The following is a 15,705-nucleotide window of genomic DNA, read 5'->3' as shown; positions in this document are numbered from 1 at the left end:
CCTGCTTCAACACGGTGCATCTGTAAGAAAGGAGCAGAGGCCGTGACAGGCTTTCAGCACCGACTTGGCTAAAAAGCAAGGAATGTAAAAGCGGCTGAATTTGGATGTTCACGCAGCATCACTTTGCGCAGCCACAGCAGTCTTCCAAAAGATGTACTGGCAGCGGTGGGATTCGAACCCACGCTCCCGAAGAGAATGGAACCTTAATCCAGCGCCTTGGACCGCTCGGCCACGCTACCCTGTGTGCTTATGCTCTCCGGCTCGCTACGACCGGTGGAACAGTTTCTTTCCATTCCTTTTTTCGCCTTCCACCTTCCGGAAGTAGAAGCAACGCTACCACACTAAGCCCTTTTCAATGAGTAAAACTGGCTGTTTCCATCCTTTTGCCTACTAATTGCTTTTCACTGTTATTTTATTCAAGTGATTTTCCTGTTTTGAAGTAACTTCACTGTGATTGTAAACTATTGGTGTCCCTGCTTCAACACGGTGCATCTGTAAGAAAGGAGCAGAGGCCGTGACAGGCTTTCAGCACCGACTTGGCTAAAAAGCAAGGAATGTAAAAGTGGCTGAATTTGGACGTTCATGCAGCATCACTTTGCGCAGCCACAGCAGTCTTCCAATAAGATGTACTGGCAGCAGTGGGATTGGAACCCACGCCCCCAAAGAGACTGGAGCCTTAATCCAGCACCTTGGACCGCTCGGCCATGCTACCCTGTGTGCCTACGCTCTCAGGCTGGCTACGACCGGTGGAAAAGTTTCTTTCCATTCCTTTTTTCGCCTTCCACCTTCCGGAAGTAGAAGCAACGCTACCACACTAAGCCCTTTTCAATGAGTAAATCTGGCTGTTTCCATCCTTTTGCCTACTAATTGCTTTCCACTGTTATTTTATTCAAGTGATTTCCCTGTTTTGAAGTAACTTCACTGTGATTGTAAACTATTGGTGTCCCTGCTTCAACACGGTGCATCTGTAAGAAAGGAGCAGAGGCCGTGACAGGCTTTCAGCACCGACTTGGCTAAAAAGCAAGGAATGTAAAAGCGGCTGAATTTGGACGTTCATGCAGCATCACTTTGCGCAGCCACAGCAGTCTTCCAAAAAGACGTACTGGCAGCAGTGGGATTCGAACCCACACCCCCGAAGAGACTGGAGCCTTAATCCAGCGCCTTGGACTGCTCGGCCATGCTACCCTGTGTGCCTACGCTCTCCGGCTGGCTACGACCGGTGGAAAAGTTTCTTTCCATTCCTTTTTTCGCCTTCCACCTTCCGGAAGTAGAAGCAACGCTACCACACTAAGCCCTTTTCAATGAGTAAATCTGGCTGTTTCCATCCTTTTGCCTACTAATTGCTTTCCACTGTTATTTTATTCAAGTGATTTCCCTGTTTTGAAGTAACTTCACTGTGATTGTAAACTATTGGTGTCCCTGCTTCAAAACGGTGCATCTGTAAGAAAGGAGCAGAGGCCGTGACAGGCTTTCAGCACCGACTTGGCTAAAAAGCAAGGAATGTAAAAGCGGCTGAATTTGGACGTTCATGCAGCATCACTTTGTGCAGCCACAGCAGTCTTCCAAAAAGATGTACTGGTAGCAGTGGGATTCGAACCGAAGCCCCCGAAGAGACTGGAGCCTTAATCCAGCGCCTTGGACCGCTCGGCCATGCTACCCTGTGTGCCTGCGCTCTCCGGCTGGCTACGACCGGTGGAAAAGTTTCTTTCCATTCCTTTTTTCGCCTTCCACCTACCGGAAGCAGAAGCAACGCTACCACACTAAGCCCTTTTCAATGAGTAAATCTGGCTGTTTCCATCCTTTTGCCTACTAATTGCTTTCCACTGTTATTTTATTCAAGTGATTTCCCTGTTTTGAAGTAACTTCACTGTGATTGTAAACTATTGGTGTCCCTGCTTCAACACGGTGCATCTGTAAGAAAGGAGCAGAGGCCGTGACAGGCTTTCAGCACCGACTTGGCTAAAAAGCAAGGAATGTAAAAGTGGCTGAATTTGGACGTTCATGCAGCATCACTTTGCGCAGCCACAGCAGTCTTCTAAAAAGATGTACGGGCAGCAGTGGGATTCGAACCCACGCCCCAGAAGAGACTGGAGCCTTAATCCAGCGCTTTGGACCCCTCGGCCATGCTACCCTGTGTGCCTACGCTCTCTGGCTCGCTACCACCGGTGGAAAAGTTTCTTTCCATTCCTTTTTTAGCCTTCCACCTTCCGGAAGTAGAAGCAACGCTACCACACTAAGCCCTTTTCAATGAGTAAATCTGGCTGTTTCCATCCTTTTGCCTACTAATTGCTTTCCACTGTTATTTTATTCAAGTGATTTCCCTGTTTTGAAGTAACTTCACTGTGATTGTAAACTATTGGTGTCCCTGCTTCAACACGGTGCATCTGTAAGAAAGGAGCAGAGGCCGTGACAGGCTTTCAGCACCGACTTGGCTAAAAAGCAAGGAATGTAAAAGCGGCTGAATTTGGACGTTCATCAGAATCAGAATCAGAATCAGAATGAGCTTTATTGCCAGGTATGTTCACACATACGAGGAATTTGTTTTCGTGACAGAGCTCCGCAGTGCAACATAACAGCGACAGAACAAAAAACACAATAAGGAATAAAAAATACAAAAAAATACAAATAGGTGGGTAAGGATTGACAATATACAAATTGACAATGTATGGCAGGTATATTAAAAAGAGCATTTATGTATGTACATGTATATTATGTGGAAAAATTGTAACTGTACGCTAAGTATGTGTGTTTGGATAAATAAGTGTATGTCTATATAAATATAAATATAAATAGTATAGTGTGTTCCATGTATGTACATGTATATTATGTGCAAAAGATTTACGTGTACACTAAGTATGTGTGTTGGATATGTGTAGTGTATATAAATATAAATAGTGTAGTGTGTCCCACAGTTATTATCAGATGTTCATAAGATGGATTGCCTGAGGGAAGAAACTGTTCCTGTGTCTGGTCGTTCTGGTGCTCAGTGCTCTGTAGCGTCGACCAGATGGCAACAGTTCAAAGAGGGAGTGTGCTGGATGTGAGGGGTCCAGAGTGATTTTAACAGCCCTTTTGCTCACTCTGGATAAGTACAGTTCTTGAATAGATGGGAGGGTTGTACCGATAATTCGCTCAGCAGTCCGGACTACCCTCTGTAGTCTTCTGAGGTCCGATTTAGAAGCTGAGCTGAACCAGACAGTTACTGAAGTGCAGAGGATGGATTCGATGATGGTGGAGTAGAACTGTTTCAGCAGATCCTGTGGCAGGTTAAACTTCCTCAGCTGGCGAAGGAAGTACAACCTCTGCTGGGCCTTTTTCACAATGGAGTCAATGTGAATGTCCCACTTCAGGTCCTGAGAGATAGTGGTGCCCAGGAACCTGAATGACTCCACTGCAGTCACAGTGCTGTTCATGATGGTGAGTGGGGGGAGTGCAGGGGGGTTTCTCCTGAAGTCCACGATCATCTCCACTGTTTTGAGCGTGTTAAGCTCCAGGTTGTTGAGACTGCACCAGACAGCCAGCTCTTTAACCTCCTGTCTGTAAGCAGACTCGTCACCGTCCTGAATGAGGCCGATGAGTGTGGTGTCATCTGCAAACTTCAGGAGCTTGACAGAGGGGTCCTTAGATGTGCAGTCATTAGTGTACAGGGAGAAGAGCAGTGGGGAGAGAACACAGCCCTGGGGAGCTCCGGTGCTGATTGTACGGGTGCTGGATGTGTATTTTCCCAGCCTCACTAGCTGCTGCCTGTCTGTCAGGAAGCTGTTGATCCACTGACAGACGGAGGTGGGCACGGAGAGCTGAGTTAGTTTGGGCAGGAGGAGGTTTGGGATGATCATGTTGAAGGCAGAGCTGAAGTCCACAAACAGGATCCTCACATAGGTCCCCGGTCTGTCTAGGTGTTGCAGAACATAATGCAGTCCGATGTTTACTGCATCGTCCACAGACCTGTTTGCTCTGTAGGCAAACTGAAGAGGATCCAGCAAGGGTCCAGTGATGTCCTTCAGGTGGGCCAGCACCAGTTTTTCAAATGACTTCATGACTACAGACGTTAGAGCCACAGGCCTGTAGTCATTTAGTCCTGTAATTTTGGATTTCTTTGGGATGGGGATGATGGTGGAGCGTTTGAAGCATGAAGGGACTTCGCACAGCTCCAGCGATCTGTTGAAGATCTTTGTGAAGATGGGGGCCAGCTGGTCAGCACAGGATTTCAGACAGGCTGGTGTAACACAATCTGGGCCTGGTGCTTTTTTCCTTTTCTGCTTCCTGAAGACCTGGCGCACCGCATCCTCGCTGATCTGTATTGCAGGTGTGGGGGAAAGGGGGGATGCAGGAGGTGTGAATGGTGAGAGCGCTTGATTGGAGAGGTGTTCAGGGTGGGTTGCAGGAGTTGTGAGTGGTGTGAACAGTTGTTTGGAGAGGCATTCAGGGTTGGTTGCAGGAGTTGTGAATGGTGAGAGCGGTTGATTGGAGAGGTGATCAGGATGGGTTGCAGGAGCTGTTAATGGTGTGAACGGTTGTGTGGAGAGGCATTCAGGGTTGGTTGCAGGAGCTGTGAATGGTGTGAACGTTTGTTTGGAGAGGCATTCAGGGTTGGTTGCAGGAGTTGTTATTGGTGTGAACGGTTGTGTGGTGAGGTGTTCAGGGCAGGTGATGGGTGTTCTTTCAAACCTGCAGTAAAACTCGTTCAGATCGTCTGCCAGTCGTTGATTTTCCACAGTGCTGGGGGGTGGTGTCTTGTAATTGGTGATCTTCTTTAGGCTTTTCCACACTGATGCGGAGTCGTTCGAAGTGAACTGAGTCCTTATTTTTTCAGAATAATTCCTCTTTGCCACTTTGATCTCCTTTTCCAGTGTGTATTTAGCCTGTTTATACAAGACATTGTCCCCCTTCACGTAAGCATCTTCTTTGGCCTGACGGAGCTGTCTGAGTTTTGCAGTGAACCACGGTTTGTCATTGTTGTAATTTAGTTGAGTCTTGGTAGGAATACACATATCCTCACAGAAACTGATATATGATGTTACGGTCTCTGTGAGTTCGTCCAGATCAGTGGCAGCAGCTTCAAAAACACCCCAATCAGTGAGGTCAAAACAAGATTGTAAATCCTGCTCTGCTTCATTAGTCCATCTTTTTACAGTCCTTAATACAGGTTTAGCTGATTTTAGTTTCTGCCTGTAGGTCGGTATAAGATGAACCAGAAGGTGATCAGAATGTCCCAAAGCTGCTCGTGGAACAGAGTGAAATGCATCCTTTATTGTTGTGTAACAGTGATCCAATATATTACTGTCTCTTGTGGGACAAGTAACATGCTGTCTGTATTTTGGCAGTTCACGGGAGAGATTGGCTTTATTAAAGTCCCCAAGAATGATTAAAACAGAGTCTGGGTGTTGTTGTTCTGTCTCTGTGATCTGCTCAGCGAGTTTCTGTAAAGCTGAGCTCACGTGCGCTTGAGGAGGGATGTAAACACTCACCAGAATGAACGAATGAAACTCCCGCGGCGAATAGAACGGCTTGCAGTTAATGAAGAGCGTTTCGAGATTTGAGCAGCACGTCTTCTTTAACACAGTTACATCTGTACACCACCGTTCATTGATGTAAAAGCATGTCCCGCCGCCGCGCAATTTCCCCGTTGATTCTGCGTCGCGATCCGCTCTAAACAGCTGAAAGCCCGGCAGATGGAGCACGCTGTCCGGTATGGTGTCATTCAGCCAAGTTTCCGTGAAACACAGAGCAGCAGAGTGGGAGAAATCTTTATTTGTCCGAGAGAGCAGAAGCAGTTCGTCCGTTTTGTTGGGTAGAGAGCGGAGATTTGCCAGATGGATGCTAGGCAACGGCGTTCGAAATCCGCGTTTTCTGAGTCTCACGAGCGCTCCCGCTCGCTTTCCCCGTCTGCGCGTCCTCTTGAAGCGTGTGATCAGGGCAGCCGCTCCGCCGACAAGAATGTCCAGCAAAACATCAGAATAGTCGAAAACCGGTGAAATATCGGGAGATGTGTGTTGCCGAATATCCAGCAATTCGTCCCTGGTGAAACTGATTGCAGGAATATAACTAAAGACAGGACAAACTAACAAAAACACAAAAACAACTGCAGAGCACGTCACAGAGGCAGCCATCCTGTATCGGCGCCACTCAGAGAAATCTCTTAGTGTGGTATCACTTTGTGCTCATGCAGCATCACTTTGTGCAGCCACAGCAGTCTTCCAAAAAGATGTACTGGTGGCAGTGGGATTCGAAACGACTCCCCGAAGAGACTGGAGCCTTAATCCAGCGCCTTGGACTGCTCGGCCATGCTACCCTGTGTGCCTACGCTCTCCGGCTCGCTACGACCGGTGGAAAAGTTTCTTTCCATTCCTTTTTTGGCCTTCCACCTTCCGGAAGTAGAAGCAACGCTACCACACTAAGCCCTTTTCAATGAGTAAATCTGGCTGTTTCCATCCTTTTGCCTACTAAATGCTTTCCAATGTTATTTTATTGTATTCAAGTGATTTTCCTGTTTTGAAGTAACTTCACTGTGATTGTAAACTATTGGTGTCCCTGCTTCAACACGGTGCATCTGTAAGAAAGGAGCAGAGGCCGTGACAGGCATTCAGCACCGACTTGGCTAAAAAGCAAGGAATGTAAAAGCGGCTGAATTTGGAAGTTCATGCAGCATCACTTTGCGCAGCCACAGCAGTCTTCCAAAAAGATGTACTGGCAGCAGTGGGATTCGAACCCACGCCCCCAAAGAGACTGGAGCCTTAATCCAGCGCCTTGGATCGCTTGGCCATGCTACCCTGTGTGCCTACGCTCTCCGGCTCGCTACGACCGGTGGAAAAGTTTCTTTCCATTCCTTTTTTCGCCTTCCACCTTCCGGAAGTAGAAGCAACGCTACCACACTAAGCCCTTTTCAATGAGTAAATCTGGCTGTTTCCATCCTTTTGCCTACTAAATGCTTTCCAATGTTATTTTATTCAAGTGATTTTCCTGTTTTGAAGTAACTTCACTGTGATTGTAAACTATTGGTGTCCCTGCTTCAACACCGTGCATCTTTAAGAAAGGAGCAGAGGCCGTGACAGGCTTTCAGCACCGACTTGGCTAAAAAGCAAGGAATGTGAAAGCGGCTGAATTTGGACGTTCATGCAGCATCACTTTGCGAAGCCAGAGCAGTCTTCCAAAAAGATGTACTGGCAGCGGTGGGATTCGAACCCACGGCCCCGAAGAGAGTGGAGCCTTAATCCAGCGCCTTGGACCGCTCGGCCATGCTACCCTGTATGCCTACGCTCTCCGTCTCGTTACGACCGGTGGAAAAGTTTCTTTCCATTCCTTTTTTCGCCTTCCACCTTCCGGAAATAGAGGCAACGCTACCACACTAAGCCCTTTTCAATGAGTAAAACTGGCTGTTTCCATCCTTTTGCCTACTAAATGCTTTCCAATGTTATTTTATTTTATTCAAGTGATTTTCCTGTTTTGAAGTAACTTCACTGTGATTGTAAACTATTGGCGTCCCTGCTTCAACACGGTGCATCTGTAAGAAGGGAGCAGAGGCCGTGACAGGCTTTCAGCACCGACTTGGCTAAAAAGCAAGGATTGTAAAAGCAGCTGAATTTGGACGTTCATGCAGCATCACTTTGCGCAGCCACAGCAGTCTTCCAAGAAGATGTACTGGCAGCAGTGGGATTCGAACCCACGCCCCCGAAGAGACTGGAGCCTTAATCCAGCGCCTTGGACCACTCGGCCATGCTACCCTGTGTGCCTACGCTCTCTGGCTGGCTACGACCGGTGGAAAAGTTTCTTTCCATTCCTTTTTTCACCTTCCACCTTCCGGAAGTAGAAGCAACGCTACCACACTAAGCCCTTTTCAATGAGTAAATCTGGCTGTTTCAATCCTTTTGCCTACTAATTGCTTTCCACTGTTATTTTATTCAAGTGATTTCCCTGTTTTGAAGTAACTTCACTGTGATTGTAAACTATTGGTGTCCCTGCTTCAACACGGTGCATCTGTAAGAAAGGAGCAGAGCCCGTGACAGGCTTTCAGCACCGACTTGGCTAGAAAGCAAGGAATGTAAAAGCGGCTGAATTTGGACATTCATGCAGCATCACTTTGCGCAGCCACAGCAGTCTTCCAAAACTATCTACCTGCAGCGGTGGGATTCGAACCTACGCCCCTGAAGAGACTGGAGCCTTAATCCAGCGCCTTGGACCGCTCGGCCATGCTACCCTGTGTGCCTGCGCTCTCCGGCTGGCTACGACCGGTGGAAAAGTTTCTTTCCATTCCTTTTTTGGCCTTCCACCTTCCAGAAGTAGAAGCAACGCTACCACAGTAAGCCCTTTTCAATGAGTAAACCTGGCTGTTTCCATCCTTTTGCCTACTAAATGCTTTCCAATGTTATTTTATTTTATTCAAGTGATTTTCCTGTTTTGAAGTAACTTCACTGTGATTGTAAACTATTGGTGTCCCTGCTTCAACACGGTGCATCTGTAAGAAAGGAGCAGAGGCCATGACAGGCTTTCAGCACCGACTTGGCTAAAAAGCAAGGAATGTAAAAGCGGCTGAATTTGGACGTTCATGCAGCATCACTTTGCGCAACCACTGCAGTCTTCCAAAAAGATGTACTGGCAACAGTGGGATTCGAACCCACGCCCCCGAAGAGACTGGAGCCTTAATCCAGCACCTTGGACCGCTCGGCCATGCTAACCTGTGTGCCTATGCTCTCCGGCTCGCTACGACCGGTGAAAAAGTTTCTTTCCATTACTTTTTTCGCCTTCCACCTTCCGGAAGTAGAAGCAACGCTAACACACTAAGCCCTTTTCAATGAGTAAATCTGGCTGTTTCCATCCTTTTGCCTACTAAATGCTTTCCAATGTTATTTTATTCAAGTGATTTTCCTGTTTTGAAGTAACTTCACTGTGATTGTAAACTATTGGTGTCCCTGCTTCAACAGGTTGCATCTGTAAGAAAGGAGCAGAGGCCGTGACAGGCTTTCAGCACCGACTTGGCAAAAAAGCAAGAAATGTAAAAGCGGCTGAATTTGGACGTTCATGCAGCATCACTTTGCGCAGCCACAGCAGTCTTCCAAAAGATGTACTGGCAGCGGTGGGATTCGAACCCACGCCCCCGTAGAGACTGGAGCCTTAACCCAGCGCCTTGGACCGCTCGGCCACGCTACCCTGTGTACCTATGCTTTCCGGCTCACTACGACCGGTGGAAAAGTTTCTTTCCATTCCTTTTTTTCGCCTTCCACCTTCCGGAAGTAGAAGCAACGCTACCACACTAAGCCCTTTTCAATGAGTAAATCTGGCTGTTTTCATCCTTTTGCCTACTAATTGCTTTCCACTGTTATTTTATTCAAGTGATTTCCCTGTTTTGAAGTAACTTCACTGTGATTGTAAACTATTGGTGTCCCTGCTTCAACACGGTGCATCTGTAAGAAAGGAGCAGAGGCCGTGACAGGCTTTCAGCACCGACTTGGCTAAAAAGCAAGGAATGTAAAAGCGGCTGAATTTGGACGTTCATGCAGCATCACTTTGCGCAGCCACAGCAGTCTTCCAAAAAGACGTACTGGCAGCAGTGGGATTCGAACCCACACCCCCGAAGAGACTGGAGCCTTAATCCAGCGCCTTGGACTGCTCGGCCATGCTACCCTGTGTGCCTACGCTCTCCGGCTGGCTACGACCGGTGGAAAAGTTTCTTTCCATTCCTTTTTTCGCCTTCCACCTTCCGGAAGTAGAAGCAACGCTACCACACTAAGCCCTTTTCAATGAGTAAATCTGGCTGTTTCCATCCTTTTGCCTACTAATTGCTTTCCACTGTTATTTTATTCAAGTGATTTCCCTGTTTTGAAGTAACTTCACTGTGATTGTAAACTATTGGTGTCCCTGCTTCAAAACGGTGCATCTGTAAGAAAGGAGCAGAGGCCGTGACAGGCTTTCAGCACCGACTTGGCTAAAAAGCAAGGAATGTAAAAGCGGCTGAATTTGGACGTTCATGCAGCATCACTTTGTGCAGCCACAGCAGTCTTCCAAAAAGATGTACTGGTAGCAGTGGGATTCGAACCGAAGCCCCCGAAGAGACTGGAGCCTTAATCCAGCGCCTTGGACCGCTCGGCCATGCTACCCTGTGTGCCTACGCTCTCCGGCTGGCTACGACCGGTGGAAAAGTTTCTTTCCATTCCTTTTTTCGCCTTCCACCTACCGGAAGCAGAAGCAACGCTACCACACTAAGCCCTTTTCAATGAGTAAATCTGGCTGTTTCCATCCTTTTGCCTACTAATTGCTTTCCACTGTTATTTTATTCAAGTGATTTCCCTGTTTTGAAGTAACTTCACTGTGATTGTAAACTATTGGTGTCCCTGCTTCAACACGGTGCATCTGTAAGAAAGGAGCAGAGGCCGTGACAGGCTTTCAGCACCGACTTGGCTAAAAAGCAAGGAATGTAAAAGTGGCTGAATTTGGACGTTCATGCAGCATCACTTTGCGCAGCCACAGCAGTCTTCTAAAAAGATGTACGGGCAGCAGTGGGATTCGAACCCACGCCCCAGAAGAGACTGGAGCCTTAATCCAGCGCTTTGGACCCCTCGGCCATGCTACCCTGTGTGCCTACGCTCTCTGGCTCGCTACCACCGGTGGAAAAGTTTCTTTCCATTCCTTTTTTAGCCTTCCACCTTCCGGAAGTAGAAGCAACGCTACCACACTAAGCCCTTTTCAATGAGTAAATCTGGCTGTTTCCATCCTTTTGCCTACTAATTGCTTTCCACTGTTATTTTATTCAAGTGATTTCCCTGTTTTGAAGTAACTTCACTGTGATTGTAAACTATTGGTGTCCCTGCTTCAACACGGTGCATCTGTAAGAAAGGAGCAGAGGCCGTGACAGGCTTTCAGCACCGACTTGGCTAAAAAGCAAGGAATGTAAAAGCGGCTGAATTTGGACGTTCATCAGAATCAGAATCAGAATCAGAATGAGCTTTATTGCCAGGTATGTTCACACATACGAGGAATTTGTTTTCGTGACAGAGCTCCGCAGTGCAACATAACAGCGACAGAACAAAAAACACAATAAGGAATAAAAAATACAAAAAAATACAAATAGGTGGGTAAGGATTGACAATATACAAATTGACAATGTATGGCAGGTATATTAAAAAGAGCATTTATGTATGTACATGTATATTATGTGGAAAAATTGTAACTGTACGCTAAGTATGTGTGTTTGGATAAATAAGTGTATGTCTATATAAATATAAATATAAATAGTATAGTGTGTTCCATGTATGTACATGTATATTATGTGCAAAAGATTTACGTGTACACTAAGTATGTGTGTTGGATATGTGTAGTGTATATAAATATAAATAGTGTAGTGTGTCCCACAGTTATTATCAGATGTTCATAAGATGGATTGCCTGAGGGAAGAAACTGTTCCTGTGTCTGGTCGTTCTGGTGCTCAGTGCTCTGTAGCGTCGACCAGATGGCAACAGTTCAAAGAGGGAGTGTGCTGGATGTGAGGGGTCCAGAGTGATTTTAACAGCCCTTTTGCTCACTCTGGATAAGTACAGTTCTTGAATAGATGGGAGGGTTGTACCGATAATTCGCTCAGCAGTCCGGACTACCCTCTGTAGTCTTCTGAGGTCCGATTTAGAAGCTGAGCTGAACCAGACAGTTACTGAAGTGCAGAGGATGGATTCGATGATGGTGGAGTAGAACTGTTTCAGCAGATCCTGTGGCAGGTTAAACTTCCTCAGCTGGCGAAGGAAGTACAACCTCTGCTGGGCCTTTTTCACAATGGAGTCAATGTGAATGTCCCACTTCAGGTCCTGAGAGATAGTGGTGCCCAGGAACCTGAATGACTCCACTGCAGTCACAGTGCTGTTCATGATGGTGAGTGGGGGGAGTGCAGGGGGGTTTCTCCTGAAGTCCACGATCATCTCCACTGTTTTGAGCGTGTTAAGCTCCAGGTTGTTGAGACTGCACCAGACAGCCAGCTCTTTAACCTCCTGTCTGTAAGCAGACTCGTCACCGTCCTGAATGAGGCCGATGAGTGTGGTGTCATCTGCAAACTTCAGGAGCTTGACAGAGGGGTCCTTAGATGTGCAGTCATTAGTGTACAGGGAGAAGAGCAGTGGGGAGAGAACACAGCCCTGGGGAGCTCCGGTGCTGATTGTACGGGTGCTGGATGTGTATTTTCCCAGCCTCACTAGCTGCTGCCTGTCTGTCAGGAAGCTGTTGATCCACTGACAGACGGAGGTGGGCACGGAGAGCTGAGTTAGTTTGGGCAGGAGGAGGTTTGGGATGATCATGTTGAAGGCAGAGCTGAAGTCCACAAACAGGATCCTCACATAGGTCCCCGGTCTGTCTAGGTGTTGCAGAACATAATGCAGTCCGATGTTTACTGCATCGTCCACAGACCTGTTTGCTCTGTAGGCAAACTGAAGAGGATCCAGCAAGGGTCCAGTGATGTCCTTCAGGTGGGCCAGCACCAGTTTTTCAAATGACTTCATGACTACAGACGTTAGAGCCACAGGCCTGTAGTCATTTAGTCCTGTAATTTTGGATTTCTTTGGGATGGGGATGATGGTGGAGCGTTTGAAGCATGAAGGGACTTCGCACAGCTCCAGCGATCTGTTGAAGATCTTTGTGAAGATGGGGGCCAGCTGGTCAGCACAGGATTTCAGACAGGCTGGTGTAACACAATCTGGGCCTGGTGCTTTTTTCCTTTTCTGCTTCCTGAAGACCTGGCGCACCGCATCCTCGCTGATCTGTATTGCAGGTGTGGGGGAAAGGGGGGATGCAGGAGGTGTGAATGGTGAGAGCGCTTGATTGGAGAGGTGTTCAGGGTGGGTTGCAGGAGTTGTGAGTGGTGTGAACAGTTGTTTGGAGAGGCATTCAGGGTTGGTTGCAGGAGTTGTGAATGGTGAGAGCGGTTGATTGGAGAGGTGATCAGGATGGGTTGCAGGAGCTGTTAATGGTGTGAACGGTTGTGTGGAGAGGCATTCAGGGTTGGTTGCAGGAGCTGTGAATGGTGTGAACGTTTGTTTGGAGAGGCATTCAGGGTTGGTTGCAGGAGTTGTTATTGGTGTGAACGGTTGTGTGGTGAGGTGTTCAGGGCAGGTGATGGGTGTTCTTTCAAACCTGCAGTAAAACTCGTTCAGATCGTCTGCCAGTCGTTGATTTTCCACAGTGCTGGGGGGTGGTGTCTTGTAATTGGTGATCTTCTTTAGGCTTTTCCACACTGATGCGGAGTCGTTCGAAGTGAACTGAGTCCTTATTTTTTCAGAATAATTCCTCTTTGCCACTTTGATCTCCTTTTCCAGTGTGTATTTAGCCTGTTTATACAAGACATTGTCCCCCTTCACGTAAGCATCTTCTTTGGCCTGACGGAGCTGTCTGAGTTTTGCAGTGAACCACGGTTTGTCATTGTTGTAATTTAGTTGAGTCTTGGTAGGAATACACATATCCTCACAGAAACTGATATATGATGTTACGGTCTCTGTGAGTTCGTCCAGATCAGTGGCAGCAGCTTCAAAAACACCCCAATCAGTGAGGTCAAAACAAGATTGTAAATCCTGCTCTGCTTCATTAGTCCATCTTTTTACAGTCCTTAATACAGGTTTAGCTGATTTTAGTTTCTGCCTGTAGGTCGGTATAAGATGAACCAGAAGGTGATCAGAATGTCCCAAAGCTGCTCGTGGAACAGAGTGAAATGCATCCTTTATTGTTGTGTAACAGTGATCCAATATATTACTGTCTCTTGTGGGACAAGTAACATGCTGTCTGTATTTTGGCAGTTCACGGGAGAGATTGGCTTTATTAAAGTCCCCAAGAATGATTAAAACAGAGTCTGGGTGTTGTTGTTCTGTCTCTGTGATCTGCTCAGCGAGTTTCTGTAAAGCTGAGCTCACGTGCGCTTGAGGAGGGATGTAAACACTCACCAGAATGAACGAATGAAACTCCCGCGGCGAATAGAACGGCTTGCAGTTAATGAAGAGCGTTTCGAGATTTGAGCAGCACGTCTTCTTTAACACAGTTACATCTGTACACCACCGTTCATTGATGTAAAAGCATGTCCCGCCGCCGCGCAATTTCCCCGTTGATTCTGCGTCGCGATCCGCTCTAAACAGCTGAAAGCCCGGCAGATGGAGCACGCTGTCCGGTATGGTGTCATTCAGCCAAGTTTCCGTGAAACACAGAGCAGCAGAGTGGGAGAAATCTTTATTTGTCCGAGAGAGCAGAAGCAGTTCGTCCGTTTTGTTGGGTAGAGAGCGGAGATTTGCCAGATGGATGCTAGGCAACGGCGTTCGAAATCCGCGTTTTCTGAGTCTCACGAGCGCTCCCGCTCGCTTTCCCCGTCTGCGCGTCCTCTTGAAGCGTGTGATCAGGGCAGCCGCTCCGCCGACAAGAATGTCCAGCAAAACATCAGAATAGTCGAAAACCGGTGAAATATCGGGAGATGTGTGTTGCCGAATATCCAGCAATTCGTCCCTGGTGAAACTGATTGCAGGAATATAACTAAAGACAGGACAAACTAACAAAAACACAAAAACAACTGCAGAGCACGTCACGGAGGCAGCCATCCTGTATCGGCGCCACTCAGAGAAATCTCTTAGTGTGGTATCACTTTGTGCTCATGCAGCATCACTTTGTGCAGCCACAGCAGTCTTCCAAAAAGATGTACTGGTGGCAGTGGGATTCGAAACGACTCCCCGAAGAGACTGGAGCCTTAATCCAGCGCCTTGGACTGCTCGGCCATGCTACCCTGTGTGCCTACGCTCTCCGGCTCGCTACGACCGGTGGAAAAGTTTCTTTCCATTCCTTTTTTGGCCTTCCACCTTCCGGAAGTAGAAGCAACGCTACCACACTAAGCCCTTTTCAATGAGTAAATCTGGCTGTTTCCATCCTTTTGCCTACTAAATGCTTTCCAATGTTATTTTATTGTATTCAAGTGATTTTCCTGTTTTGAAGTAACTTCACTGTGATTGTAAACTATTGGTGTCCCTGCTTCAACACGGTGCATCTGTAAGAAAGGAGCAGAGGCCGTGACAGGCATTCAGCACCGACTTGGCTAAAAAGCAAGGAATGTAAAAGCGGCTGAATTTGGAAGTTCATGCAGCATCACTTTGCGCAGCCACAGCAGTCTTCCAAAAAGATGTACTGGCAGCAGTGGGATTCGAACCCACGCCCCCAAAGAGACTGGAGCCTTAATCCAGCGCCTTGGATCGCTTGGCCATGCTACCCTGTGTGCCTACGCTCTCCGGCTCGCTACGACCGGTGGAAAAGTTTCTTTCCATTCCTTTTTTCGCCTTCCACCTTCCGGAAGTAGAAGCAACGCTACCACACTAAGCCCTTTTCAATGAGTAAATCTGGCTGTTTCCATCCTTTTGCCTACTAAATGCTTTCCAATGTTATTTTATTCAAGTGATTTTCCTGTTTTGAAGTAACTTCACTGTGATTGTAAACTATTGGTGTCCCTGCTTCAACACCGTGCATCTTTAAGAAAGGAGCAGAGGCCGTGACAGGCTTTCAGCACCGACTTGGCTAAAAAGCAAGGAATGTGAAAGCGGCTGAATTTGGACGTTCATGCAGCATCACTTTGCGAAGCCAGAGCAGTCTTCCAAAAAGATGTACTGGCAGCGGTGGGATTCGAACCCACGGCCCCGAAGAGAGTGGAGCCTTAATCCAGCGCCTTGGACCGCTCGGCCATGCTGCCCTGTATGCCTACGCTCTCCGTCTCGTTAC

General features: G+C 47.5%; 10 non-coding genes across 10 annotated transcripts; all 10 read right to left on the bottom strand.

Annotated features, from left to right (window-relative positions):
- Window positions 1-157: 157 nt before the first annotated feature.
- On the bottom strand, window positions 158-239 carry trnal-aag (transfer RNA leucine (anticodon AAG)). Its single transcript has one exon. It is a non-coding gene; the product is annotated as a tRNA-Leu (tRNA).
- A 391-nt stretch (window positions 240-630) lies between these two features.
- Window positions 631-712, bottom strand: trnal-aag (transfer RNA leucine (anticodon AAG)). The gene has a single exon. It is a non-coding gene; the product is annotated as a tRNA-Leu (tRNA).
- A 391-nt stretch (window positions 713-1,103) lies between these two features.
- Window positions 1,104-1,185, bottom strand: trnal-aag (transfer RNA leucine (anticodon AAG)). The gene has a single exon. It is a non-coding gene; the product is annotated as a tRNA-Leu (tRNA).
- A 5,503-nt stretch (window positions 1,186-6,688) lies between these two features.
- On the bottom strand, window positions 6,689-6,770 carry trnal-aag (transfer RNA leucine (anticodon AAG)). Its single transcript has one exon. It is a non-coding gene; the product is annotated as a tRNA-Leu (tRNA).
- Window positions 6,771-7,639: 869 nt separating this feature from the next.
- Window positions 7,640-7,721, bottom strand: trnal-aag (transfer RNA leucine (anticodon AAG)). Its single transcript has one exon. It is a non-coding gene; the product is annotated as a tRNA-Leu (tRNA).
- An 869-nt stretch (window positions 7,722-8,590) lies between these two features.
- Window positions 8,591-8,673, bottom strand: trnal-aag (transfer RNA leucine (anticodon AAG)). The gene has a single exon. It is a non-coding gene; the product is annotated as a tRNA-Leu (tRNA).
- Window positions 8,674-9,062: 389 nt separating this feature from the next.
- On the bottom strand, window positions 9,063-9,144 carry trnal-aag (transfer RNA leucine (anticodon AAG)). The gene has a single exon. It is a non-coding gene; the product is annotated as a tRNA-Leu (tRNA).
- A 392-nt stretch (window positions 9,145-9,536) lies between these two features.
- trnal-aag (transfer RNA leucine (anticodon AAG)) lies at window positions 9,537-9,618 on the bottom strand. The gene has a single exon. It is a non-coding gene; the product is annotated as a tRNA-Leu (tRNA).
- A 5,503-nt stretch (window positions 9,619-15,121) lies between these two features.
- On the bottom strand, window positions 15,122-15,203 carry trnal-aag (transfer RNA leucine (anticodon AAG)). The gene has a single exon. It is a non-coding gene; the product is annotated as a tRNA-Leu (tRNA).
- Window positions 15,204-15,594: 391 nt separating this feature from the next.
- Window positions 15,595-15,676, bottom strand: trnal-aag (transfer RNA leucine (anticodon AAG)). The gene has a single exon. It is a non-coding gene; the product is annotated as a tRNA-Leu (tRNA).
- Between the last annotated feature and the right edge of the window lie 29 nt (window positions 15,677-15,705).

Source organism: Carassius carassius, chromosome 1 (genome assembly GCF_963082965.1).
Source record: "Carassius carassius chromosome 1, fCarCar2.1, whole genome shotgun sequence".
Classification (NCBI taxonomy): domain Eukaryota; kingdom Metazoa; phylum Chordata; class Actinopteri; order Cypriniformes; family Cyprinidae; genus Carassius; species Carassius carassius.
Note: the sequence above shows the minus strand (reverse complement) of the source record. Positions and strands in the feature narration are given on the sequence as shown.